Consider the following 10,683-nt stretch of genomic DNA (forward strand, 5'->3'; position numbering starts at 1 on the left):
TAAAATTAAATATACATATATATATATATATATGTATGTATATATAATTGAATGAATACTGCAAATGTAATCTATGAATACCACAAATGTGATTAATATCATGAGTGTAAGTAATGAATATCATGAGTTTAATTTAAAAAAAAAAAAAAAGAATTATAGAAAAAAAAAAAGATTAATGCCAGTTCTACATAGAGAGTTCCAGGCCAGAGAGATCTTACCTTAAAGCAACAACGAAAACTAGTTGAAAGCTCATACCTGCTCAAATATAGCTTGCTTTCCATTTTCAAATGGAACACTCTGTTTAAAAAGTATTTGAAGGCTGGATGTGGTGGCGCATGCCTTTAATCCCAGCACTCAGGAGGCGGAGGCAGGCGAATCTCAGTGAGTTAGAGGCTAGCCTGATCTACAGAGTGAGTTCCCGGACAGTCAGGGCTACAAAGAGAAACCCTATCTTGAAACAAAACAAACAAACAAACAAAAATGCTTGAAGGCCAGGTGTAGTGCTGTGGGCCTTTAATGCCAGCACTCAGGAGGCAGAGGCAGGAGGATCTCGGTGAGTTTGAGGCCAGCCTGGCCTACATTTTCAGCTCCAGGATAACCAGGACTACATAAAAATTCTCTGTCTTAAAAATAAATAGATAAATAAATACTTGATCTTCTATACACAGTATCCAGTATCCAGTATCCAGATGTGCTTATTCCTGCATCCTGGTCTTCCTTCCAGCCCTGAGAGTTACTCTGTTCTGTCCCGAAACTACAACCTCCATTTGATTGATACTAGTTTTCCATATTCTCGTATTTTCTGCATTCCCACATCAGGCCCTTTCAGCAGCAATGGCTGTCTTTGAGAGTCAGTTCTGCACACGCGCACTTTCCCCTTCTCCCGTTTCGTCCCTTTCCCTCAGGCGCTACCCACCACCACTCCCGCCACAAGCTTTCTCTCCCTCTTATAACACAAACGCTCAGCCTCATTTGCTCCTCCTATCATTACTTTCCTTTGCCTAACCCTCATTCTTTTGTTTTTTGTTTTTTGAGACAGGGTTTCTCCGTGTAGTTTTGGTGCCTGTGTGTAGACCAGGCTGGCCCCAAACTCACAGAGATCCGCCTGGCTCTGCCTCCCAAGTGCTGGGATTAAAGGTGTGCGCCGCCGCTGCCCAGCCTAACCCTCATTCTTATTGATTGATTGACTGAAAATTCATTGGTTTTTTCTTTTCTTTTTTTTAAAAAAAAGATTCATTATTTATTACTTATACAGTGTTCTGTCTGCACACCAGACGAGGGCATCAGATCTCATGTTAGATGGTTGTGAAACACCATGTAGTTGCTGGGAATTGAACTCAGGACCTCTGGAGGAGCAGTCACTGCTCTTAACCTCTGAGCCATCTCTCCAGCCCAATTTATTCGTTTTTTCGAGACAAGGTTTTCTCTGTGTAGCCTTGGCCGTCTTGGAACTTACTCTGTAGACCAGGCAGGCCTCGAACTCAGAGATCTGCCTGCCTCTGCCTCCAGAGTGCTAGAGCTAAAGGCTAGGGCTACCACACCCAGCTAAGGCTAATCTTTATCACATACACCTATTGAATGAACTCTGGTGACACACACGTTCGCTGGTACCCACCCATTTATGGTCTCACCCTTGCTCTGTCTCTTTTCCGAATGGAACCAGTGGTTATACCGATCTTGCAGAAATCAAATGGGGGGCGGGGGCAGGGAACAACTATCTCCAAAATGCAAACATTCAAACAAGTCCCCATGAGCAATGCTTGAAGGAAGTTGAGTTAATCAGTCCCCTAAGGATGACTACAATTTTATAAATGCTCTCTGTCCCCAAGGCCAGAGGAATTAGGGAATTGAAGGAAAAGTCCCTCCCCTTCACACTAGAGTGTGACCTGTACCCTGAAATAATAGTATCTCTAGAGTCCAGGACATTCCGTGTCTCTCAAGGACCTCAGAGGCTTTCTTTTGTCTCTCTCGGTTTGCCTTCCTCCGCGTCTCTGTTTCTTCTCTGTCGCTCTATCTTTTACAGTCCGTGTCTCCCCCTCCCTCCAGCTCTCTGACCACTGGTTTCTCCCCAGCCGCCTCACTTCCCAGTCTCTAGTCCTTGTCATGCTTTTCCTTTACAGAGTCTGCCTGGCCGTCCTTATGTGTCTGTCTCCGTGTCTCTGGAGAGACTCTCTCTTAAACCCATTTCCTGTCATGTGCCTCTGCGGAAAAGCTCCAGAAACAGAATCTTGACCATTCATGATAGAGGAGGCTAATAAATTTCAGGTAAAAAAAATAATCTTTTCTTCAGAGGGGAGTCTTGCTGTGTAGTGCAGGCATGCCTCCAGCTCATAATGCTCCTGCCTCAACTGCCCGCGGGTTGAGGTTATAGGCTTGTGCCACCATGCCAGCTCTCTCCTGATTTGTGATTTCCAGTCATTTGCTAGAAAGTTGGGGGGCCACAAAGCAGCAGAAAATAAACAAAGATGCAGAAGAGAGATCTGTGCAGGGGCTCTTTTTTTGGGGGGGGGCGGGGGAGGGCTGAGATCGTTTCTCTGTGTAAATCCCTGGCTGTTCTGGAACTTGCCCTAGACCAGGCTGGCCCTGAACTCACAGAGCTCCACCTGCCTCTACCTCCCACACCCGGCCCATTTTAGGCTTTCTAATGTAGCTGGAAAAGGGTTATTAGAGGAAGGTGAATGGTCAGACCACTTTTGGATGGTTTTCCTGCCATGAGCCCAAGAGAGGTGAGGAAGGCAGCCTGGATACCTTTAGGCACAGCCTCTTGGCAAGCTAAGGTTTGAGTGGTGAATCTTTAGCAGGACAGAGCCTGTGGAAGCCAAGCACACCGCTTCAGAGGGAGTGTGAGCTTGGAATTAGCTTTGCTTTTTGCAGCACACATTATAACATGTTACTTCATATTCACGGTTTTGTTAGGATGTCACAACACATGGATGGGAAAGACCAAGGAGGTGTTAGTGTCACCTGAGAGGGGACAGAGATTGAGGCTCAAACAGGGAGTTTCCTCCCAGCCACATGCTGTGTGTGGGTTTGGGAGATGTCTCTGTAATGGACCAAGAACACTGAAGTTCATAAGGCCTCACAGCGCTCTTGTTCTTGTGACGGGATGGGAGTGAGTCATAACTAGGATCCTGAGCCATTCAAGGTGTCTGAGCCTGGCAGAGTCATCCCCTCAGTTCTGCAGTTCAGTCTGCAGCTCTCTTTCCCTTCCTCACTCATTCATAAACACATCTAACGACCCATCTTCTCATGGTTATTCCTTTCTTCATATTTTCATTCATTCTCTTCAGAGCACTCACTACTTATCTGTTCACTTAATTGCCATTTGCTGAGGAGCTGTGGCAAGATGTACATTCAAAACTTGGCTTAACAGCTGAGGACGAAGCTAGGCTGGGAGAAATACTTGCCTAGCATGCAGGATGACTCAGGTTCTATTCCCAACACCATATAAAATGCGACACAATGGCACTGGGCTGCTACCCCAGCACTTGGGAGGGAGAGCCAGCAAGATGGGAAGCTCAAGGTTATCCTTTGCTGCATAGGGAGTTTCAGACCAACCTGGACTACATGAGACTCTGGCCCCAGGAAGAAATAGAAGTACAGATGTGGCTTTTACTCAAGCACTGTGTTATATCTTGGTCAGCACATCTTATCTGGATGAACTAGACATATGAACACAAAAGAAGGACTTCGATGGTCACGTTCTGTGGACCAATCCAGTCCACATATGGCAAGGAATAATAGGTTTTCTCCAACTGTCAATCAACTCATCTCCAGGCAGATCTCTCATTCTTTCTATGGTGATTCTCTTACAGAAGGTGGTACTGTCTTCCAGTCTTCCCAGAGCAGCAGTTTGTGGGTGTTATTTCCTTCCTTCCTTCCATCCATCCTTCCTTCCAGTTTTCTTTCTTCCCTTGATTTTTAAAAATAATTATTTTTTTATTATTAAGTATGTGTATTTGCATTTGTGGGGGGTTCATGCATGTGAGTGCAGGTGGGGGGTACATGTGAGTGCAGGTGCCAACAAAGTCCAAAATAGTGTGTCGGATCTTCTGGAGTTAGTCTTACTGGTGGATGCTGGACTCAAACATGGGTCTTCTGCAACAGCCATAATAGCTCTTGACTGCTGAGCTGGCTCTCCAGACTATCTCTCCCTCGTTTTAAAAACTACATTTATTCACTTACTTATTTACTGAAGGGACCATGTAGAGGTCAGAAGACAGCTTGTCTTTTGTTTCACATGGGGGACCTAAAACTTGAACTCAGGTTGTACGGTGCTGTAGCAAGCATCTCTATCCTTTAAGCCACCTCTCTATATCCCTTCTTACTTTTTCCTTGTCCTTCCTCCCTATCTCCCTCTCTTTGTTCATCCTTTCTCCGCATCCCTTTCTCTCTTTCAAGACAGAGTCTCACTCTGTAACCCAGATCAATCTATAACACAAGCTGATCCTGTGTTTATATCAGTCTTCACTTCAGCCTCCCCAGTACTGAGACAGCAGGTGAGCCACCTGCCCAGGCTGTGTTCTGTTTCTTGCTCTGTGTCCTGGCTACATTTGAGAAGACTCAGCAAGTGGAATTTAAAGGACATATACTCTAAACCAGAGACAGAGGCCAGCACCTCTAATCCTAGCCCCTGGGGAGGCAGAGGCATGTGTATCTCTGTGAGTTCGAGGCCAGCCTGGTCTACACAGTGAGACAGATGCCCTTATAAAACCTGGTTTTATCTTCCAACACATAGACAAACAACGTGGCAGTGTATAAAAACCAATATCTCTGTAATAAACTGACCAATCCCAAATCACAGTCATTCAGCCCATACATAAGACAATCCCTGCAAAAGAACAGGTCTCACCCCAAGTGGATTGTCAAATTTAGTGAAAGGAATTGTCAAAGTTTCCTCTCAGTTCCTAACAAAGGACGTGGGGAAGCAGGAACCAAAATTCCTCTTTCTCCTCTTCTCTTTCCTCTTCCTCCTCCTTCTTATTTTCTCTTCCAATATTTCCTCCTCCCCCTCTTTGTCCTCCTCAGTCTCCTCTTGCTTTCTTCTCCTTCTTCTTTGGGATTTTTGAAATGGGGTCTCATGTAGCCCAGGTTGTCCTGCAACTTTTTGTGTAGCTGAAGATGCTCTTGAATTCCTGGTCCTTCTCCATCAGCCTCCCAAGTACTAGGCATAAAGGGCTGTGTCATTACACTAATCTAGTACATTCCCATCACTATCATTTTAATGCAAGTGGTTCACATCCGTGCGGTTTTCACATATGACAAATGCTGTCCGTCCTAAATGAAATATATTTTTATCTCCACTATTCTTTATGACAGACACTGATTACCCCTGCATTTCCGAGACCCACACGTTTCACTAAGACCCACACGGACTCCCCGCAGCTTTCACAGATGGAGGTCTCTGCGACCATCCCCACGGTCAACCGCTCCTCAGTGCTGGAGTTCGTGCTTCTGGGGGTCACTGACAAGCGCGGGCTCCAGCTCCTCCTCTTCGGGGTCCTTCTGGTCACCTACACGCTGACCTTTGCTGGGCAATCTGCTCATCGTCGCCCTCACCTTGGCAGACCGTCGCCTGCACACCCCGATGTACTTCTTCCTGCGCCACTTCTCGCTGCTGGAGGTGGGTTTCACATCCACTGTGTCTCCGCAGATGCTGGCACACTTGTTGGCGGCGCGCGGGGCCATCTCCCGCCCCGCTGCTTTGCGCAGATGATTCTCTACTTCACCCTGGGCGCAGTGGAGGCCCTGCTGCTGGCCGTGATGTCCACCGACCGCTTTCTGGCCATCTGCCGGCCCCTGCGCTACCCCGCCCTCATGACGCCCCGCGTCTGCTCCTCCTTGGTGCTGGCCTGCTGGGCAGTCACCCTCCTGGCCCTGCCTGGGCTCTTTGCCTGGATGTTATCTCTCCCTTTCTGTGGCCCGCGAGTCCTCAATCACTTCTTCTGCGACAGCTCCCCTTTGCTGGAGCTGGTGTGTGCAGACACCAGGCTTCTGCAGCTGGTGGCCTTCCTGGTGGCTGTGTGCACCCTGCTCATTGCTACATTGATCACAGCCTTGTCTTATGGCTGCATCATCAGCACCATCCTGCGCCTGCCTGCAGCTGGGGCTCGCAGTAAGGCCTTTTCTACCTGTTCTTCCCACATCCTGGTGGTGTCGATGAGCTATGGGAGCTGCATCATCATGTACCTGAACCCCACCCAGACAGGAGGCTGGACCTCAACAAAGGAATAGCTTTCTTCAACACGACAGTGTCACCCCTGCTGAACCCTTTCATCTACTGCCTCAGGAACCAACTGGTCCACACGGTGTGCAGGGATTTGCTGCTCAGGAGTAGGGAGCTTTCTTCCAAGATATTCAGAGCATAAGACTGCAAAGCTGTGCTCTTGCTGTATCGCATTGTTACTGCTTTGCTTATTAGTTTTTGTGGATGTGTGTGTTTTGGTTTTCTGTGGCTTGAACACAGGGACTGTGCTCATGGTGAGGCCAAGTGCTTCACGATTGAGCTACACCCTCAGCCCTCTTTTCCTCTGTTATTTCAAAAACACTCTCAAGAAGTTGCTGAATTAAAGCTGGCCTCGAACTCACACTGTAGGTGATGAAGGTCTTGGCATCTCCATCCTCTGGCCTCCGTCTCCTGAGTGGCTGGAATTGGCATGAGCACCAGGCCTGGCTGGTGGAATCAAAGTTTTTTTTCCTTTATTTTTATTTGTTTGTTTTATTTATGTGTTGTGTCTGGGGGTGTTTGTCTGCATGTATGTCTGAGCACCGCTTGTATGCAGTGCCCACAGAGAGAGGCCAGAAGAAAGGTTCCCTGGGACTGGAGTTACAGGTGATGTGGCTGTCACGTGGTTGCTGGGAATGGAACCCAGGTCCTCTGGAAGAGCAACCAGTGCTCTTCACTGCTGAGCCGTCTCTGCAGCCAAATGAAGGGGAGACAACAACAGAACAAACCAACAACAAACTTCATTTTAAAGCTCATGGTACCAGGGCCAGTGTGGTGCTACCAAATTCATGTTTATGGTCTGTGCCGCCAAAGTCAACCTGGGCTACCCATCCCTAAGAAGCCAATGAAAATAGCTAAGTTAACAATAAAAAGCAATTTTTTTTCAATTCGGCCACACTGGGAAGAGAGTACAAAGTGATCTAGTGATCACTGCTCCACTCAAGTCTCTCTTCCACACTCTCTCAGATCCTGAAGAGAGATTAAAGTTTAAATAGAGAGCCAGCGATAAGCTCACCTAAGCTCTCCTAAAACCTGAGTCTCAAAAAGCAAAAGACAAAAACTGAGTCTCCAGGAGGTCATAGTTCATAGAAGAGAACCTAGTAGTGTTGTTTTGTTTAAATGTGTGTGCTAAAAGGGGCTGGAGAAGTGGCCCAGGGCTTAAGAACAGTGCTTGCTCTTGCAGAGGCCCAGGTCCGTCTTCTCAGCACATGGTGGCTACCATCTGTAATTCCAGTTCACGAGCATCTGGGGTTCTTTTCTGACTGCCCAGGGCACTGGATGCATGTTCCATGCATGCAGCCAAAGCACTTATACACATAAAATAAAATTTAAAAAATCTTTTTAATAAACGGTTGTATTGTGGCACTGCCCTCTAAATATTTATGTTAATACTCATAGATGAGTACTGCTCTTAACCCTCACCAGAAATGTCTCGTTCCTGTGTGGGCAACAAGGTAGAAACACATAATCCTCAAAGTGCTGATAACAAGGGACTGTTTGGTACTCATCCCTAAACAAGGCATTTCTATTAACTCATTCCCCCAAAGGCTCAGGGAATGTCACAGAAGAAGAAGTGGAAAGAAATCAAGATCTGGAGCATGAGGAGAGCTATTGTATCTGTCTTCTGGACAGGACAGGGCTTTTGTAGCCATGGTTACCTGAACAAGATTAAGCTAATGCTGTCATAAATCAGCATTCCAACAGGTTGCATTGACTGGACTCAGTGGTTTATCAAAACAAACCAAATCAAAATATACAAACAAAGAACCAGCAAGCTGGGTGGTGGTGGTGCACGTCTTTGATCCCAGCACTTGGGAGGCAGTCTCGGAGGTTTCTGAGTTCAGTGTTTGGTGCCAGTCCGATCTACAGAGGGAGTTCCAGGACAGCCAAGGCTACATGGAGAAACCTGTCTCAGAAAGAGCAAAAAAAAAAAAAAAGGAAGAGAGCATGAAGTTAGGAAAGGGACCTGTGAATGGGTGTCTATGAGAGTGGAGAGGAGAGGGGTAGATATATACACACATTGTAAATATATGTATGAAATCATCAAAGGATAAATAAAGATATTCTTTTAAATATCTTTAGATTTATTTTTGTTATTACAGGTGAGTGTTTTGACTGAATGTATGTCTTCGCACCATGTACATGCCCAGTGCCCACGAGAGCCAGAACACACAGTGACATCACCTGGTATACTTTACATGGTTGTGAGCTGTCATGTGGGAGCTGGGAAACAAACCTGCAACTACTCTTTTTGTTTGTTTGTTTGTTTGTTTGTTTGTTTGTGTTGAAACAGGGTTTCTCTGTGCAGCCCTGGCTGTCCTGGAACTCACTCTGTAACCAGGCTGACTTCAAACTCAGAGATCCACCTGCCTCTGCTTCCCAAGGGCTGGGACTAAAGGCGTGTACCACCACTGGCTGGCCGGTCTGCAGCTACTCTTGAACTCAATCTCTCCGCTCCTCCTCAATAAATAAATCTAAATGAATATAAAATATGAGACTCCAAACAGTTCCCATGGGAACATCTGAAGGAAGTCGAGTTAATCACTCCCTTAAGGAGGATGAAAATTTTAGATGTTTTCTGGGTCCCTGAGGTCTGAGACTTTGGGGAAGCTGAGAGGGCAAGGTCCCTCTATCTTCACACTGGCTCCTGCAATAGTAGCCTCAGGGCAGCTCCATGTCTCTGAAGGACCTAAAAATCTTTCTTTTGTCTCTCTCCTTGCCTTCCTGGGGCTTCCAAGTCCCTTCCTTCCCTGTGTCTCTGTCACTATTTTCTTCTCTCTTCTGTCTTCCGTCGGTCTTCCTTTCCCCCTCTCTGACCACTCCTTGTCTTGTGTTTTTTCCCCAGCTGCCTCTCTTCCCATCTCCCATCTCTTGAACCCCCCCCACCCCCCACCCCACCCTGTGTTCTCACCTACAGTAGGTTCTCAACTTTCCTGACGCTGAGATCCTCATGTTCTGGTGACCCCGACCATACAATTATTTCCGTTGCTACTTCACATCTGTAATGTTGCTGCTGTTACAAAATTGTAATGTAAATGAGATGGATATATTCGACCCCTGTGAAAGGGTCATTTGACCCTCAGAAGGGTCACAGCCCACAGGTTGAGAACCACTCTGCCTTACAGGGTGTGGTGATATATGGTGTCCCTAATAAAATTTGCCTGAAGATCAGAGGACAGAACAAGCCACTAGATAAAACATAGAGGTCAGGCAGTGGTGGTACACACCTTTAATTCTAGCACTTGAGAGGCAGAGATCCAACTGGATCTCTGCAAGCTCAAAGCCACCCTGGACTACATGAGATTGACTCAGTCTAGGAGAGTAGACAGAGTCAGGCAGTGGTGGCATACACCTTTAATTCCAGTGCTGGGAAGCACACACCCTTTAATCCCAGGAAGTGAGGCTGGGTAGAGAAAGGTACATAAGGCGTGAGGAGACAGGAACTAAAGCTTTTCAGCTAGAGGCTTTTTCAGCTGGAGCCTTTGGGTGAGGACTCAGAGGATTTCAGTCAGAGGATTCGTGGAGCTGGTGAGGTAAGAGGTGATGGCTGTGGCTTCCTCTGCTTCTCTGCTCTTTCAGACAAAGTTTCATTAGTGTATTTTATAGTTGATTTATATATTTATTACACAATCTATCACCACAGCAGGGTCTGACTGTGTGTATCTGTTTCTATTCCTCTGAGGATTCCTTGTCTCTGTCATTTGGGCTGGTTTGACTAAGGAACCTCTCTCCTTAGTCCATTCCTGCCATGTGCTTCTTCTATGGTAAAACTTGAGAATAAGTACCTTGGCGCTTCAGGATAAAGGGACGGAAAAATTCCAGGTAATTTTTTTTTTTTTTTTTTTTAAATCTCAGAGCAGAGTCTCACAGCACAGCTTGAGTTAAGCCTCAAGCTCATGACGTGCCTGCCTCAACCTCTCATGCACTGAAACTGCTGGTATGCATCCCCACACCCAACCTTCCTGCTTTGTGGTCCCCAGTCAGTCCATTTGCTATGAAGTGGAGGTCACAGAGAAACAGGGAATCATGAGAGTGTGGGTGTGTGCAGTCAACCCCAGCTGGTATGAATCTCCACCAGTGTTCCTGCAAGGAAGCGAAGGACTCAAAAATGGAATGGTTTCTGCACTTACCAAAAATACATTTTACCATTCAAACTTATAAATAAGCAATGTATCAGTTGTAGGAAATGAAGCAAAAATTGTCTATGACCTGGTCACTTCCAAACAATAATAACTCAGTCCATATATAAGAAAAAACCTTGCAAAGAATAAGGTCTCTCCCCAAAGTGGATCATCACATCCATCCTGCTGATTAGCAGATTTTTCATTCAGTACCTAACAAGCATATTGGGGGCAGGAGACAAAAATCATCCAATTAAGTAATATTTGTGATTTTTTTTTTTTTTTGAAGTGTAATCTCAGGGCTGCAGAGATGGCTCAGCAGTTAAGAGCACTGAC

General features: G+C 46.3%; 1 pseudogene; it reads left to right on the forward strand.

Annotated features, from left to right (window-relative positions):
* Positions 1-5,287: 5,287 nt before the first annotated feature.
* LOC114689355 lies at positions 5,288-6,368 on the forward strand (annotated as a pseudogene).
* The last annotated feature ends 4,315 nt before the right edge of the window (positions 6,369-10,683 follow it).

The sequence above is a fragment of the Peromyscus leucopus genome, chromosome 1 (genome assembly GCF_004664715.2).
Source record: "Peromyscus leucopus breed LL Stock chromosome 1, UCI_PerLeu_2.1, whole genome shotgun sequence".
Classification (NCBI taxonomy): domain Eukaryota; kingdom Metazoa; phylum Chordata; class Mammalia; order Rodentia; family Cricetidae; genus Peromyscus; species Peromyscus leucopus.